The sequence below is a fragment of the Bombus huntii genome, unplaced genomic scaffold (genome assembly GCF_024542735.1).
Source record: "Bombus huntii isolate Logan2020A unplaced genomic scaffold, iyBomHunt1.1 ctg00000090.1, whole genome shotgun sequence".
In the NCBI taxonomy this organism is placed as follows: domain Eukaryota; kingdom Metazoa; phylum Arthropoda; class Insecta; order Hymenoptera; family Apidae; genus Bombus; species Bombus huntii.
In genome coordinates, this window is record NW_026099345.1 from 182,501 (window position 1) to 185,000 (window position 2,500).

Here is a 2,500-nt window from a genome sequence, read left to right on the forward strand (position 1 = left end):
ACAAATATATATATGAGCGAAAGATACACACCCATTGGGCGAAAGGGAATCCGGTTCCTATTCCGGAACCCGGCAGCGGAACCGCATACCATTCGGGCCCTCGTAAGAGTGTTCGTCGGGGTAACCCAAAATGACCTGGAGACGCCGTCGGGAGATCCGGGAAGAGTTTTCTTTTCTGTATAAGCGTTCGAGTTCCCTGGAAACCTCTAGCAGGGAGATAGGGTTTGGAACGCGAAGAGCACCGCAGTTGCGGCGGTGTCCGGATCTTCCCCTCGGACCTTGAAAATCCAGGAGAGGGCCACGTGGAGGTGTCGCGCCGGTTCGTACCCATATCCGCAGCAGGTCTCCAAGGTAAAGAGCCTCTAGTCGATAGATTAATGTAGGTAAGGGAAGTCGGCAAATTGGATCCGTAACTTCGGAATAAGGATTGGCTCTGAGGAGCGGGGCGTGTCGGGCTTGGTCGGGAAGCGGGTTTGGCTGACGTGCCGGGCCTGGGCGAGCTGAACGGGACGCGGCGTATCTATCTCTCTCGGGAGTGGATATCGTCGCGCACCCCGGATCCGAGCTCGGTCCCGTGCCTTGGCCTCCCGCGGATCTTCCTTGCTGCGAGGCTTCCGCGGCGGTTCTACCGTCGCGGTCGTTCTCTTCGGCCGCCATTCAACGCTCAGCTCAGAACTGGCACGGACTAGGGGAATCCGACTGTCTAATTAAAACAAAGCATTGCGATGGCCCCCAAGGGTGTTGACGCAATGTGATTTCTGCCCAGTGCTCTGAATGTCAACGTGAAGAAATTCAAAAAAGCGCGGGTAAACGGCGGGAGTAACTATGACTCTCAGGTAGCCAAATGCCTCGTCATTGGACTAGTGACGTTACAAAGGCGGTGTGTCGCCGGGGCTTGGTTGTACTTGCTTTATAGCGATGTGCGGCCGGTCTCGGTGGCGCATCGCCATATTTTTTTTAAACCGTTTTCGTGTCATTATGCGAAACGGAAAGGTAAACAACAGCCCCGTCATCTGACTAGTGACGTATTAAAGAAAGCAATATGCCACTGGCACCTGGCCGCGCGTGCTCGAAAAGCAATACGCCGCTGGGACTTGGCTGTGAGCGCCAGAAAGCAATACGCCGCTGGACTTAGCCGCGTTCGCCCAAAAACGATACGCCGCTGGGACTCTGGCGGATGAGCTGGAAGGTAGGCGCGGTCTGCCTATGCGTATGCTGGAAGAGCCGCGTGAGGGTGGCTGGTTGAGCGAAGCGATCTTGCTCGTTGTGTGGCGAGACGTTGAAAAACGGCTTGCCTCCGACGATGAAAGAGTCATAGTTGCTTGGGGGCAGGCAGGGCTTCGGCTCTGTCTGCTCAAGTCGCACTCCTACCTCCACGTGGTACCGCCGGTAACATACTCATTCGTGTCAGCGTGGGGAGTATCCCCCCGGACACCGAGTATGGCTAAAGGGAGTGCGGCGAAGCAGGAGCGAAAGACGACACCTAAAATCGGCTTGCCGATTCAACGGTGATTTCACCGTGAAAGGAATGGAGTTATCTCCATTAAAGGAACTCGTTCCTTGGTTATTTTTCTTGGCACGACTTGGCAGTTATAAGGTTATGAGCTGGACATAATCGGAAGTAACATAAAAATAATAAAATTAAGAAAATATCATGGTAAATCGAAACTCTGATAGAGCCTCGGACGCGGCGTCTCTCGGTCCCGGAGGCGCCGCGGCGGATTTTTCCGCTCTGGAGGGGACTTCTGTTGACGACCCGGCTACATCCCCGGACACGAATGAAATAATGGTACCGATCGTGGGTGACCAGGTTGCCTGCCCTGTCTGCCAGAAAAGGGAAATCGACCTTTTCTTTTTGTCGTTATCAGACCTAGGGCGGCACCTGGAACAACATCACGTGACAGCCCGCATCCAATGGAGATGCAAAGACTGTGGGAAAGGCTTCCCGAAGCTTCATGGGGCCAGATGTCACCTGCCTCACTGTAGAGGCACGAGTCAGAGTGCTGGCGGCTCGCACAGATGCGAAACCTGCTCCATGAGTTTTGGGACGCTTAGAGGGCTGTCTACCCACGAGCGGCATGCGCACCCTGCCGTAAGAAACGTCAAAAGAAGGGGAACGGACCCCCCTGAGAAAAAATGGACGTTGGAGGAGTTGGCCCAATTAAGGGAACTTTGTGAGACCTATAAGGACCACAAATTCCCCAATAAAATGATAAGCGAGATCCTCACCAGCAAGACGATCGACCAAATCAGGTATCAGCGAAAGAAGCTGAGACTGATTGGTGAGGAAACAGAGCCAACTCAGGTGACAGAGGGAGGGTGCGATCCCGTTGATCCAGGCAATGCGTGTTTTGAAGAGCCTGGAATCAGCGGTTCAGAATATCAAGAGTGGAAACTCCAATTGGAGTCCGCTATTTCGACACAAGTCGAGGTGCCACCTGTTTTAAGGTGGGTCCACACTCGACTGATGACTATCTGGGTCTCTCTCAAGGGAAATAGG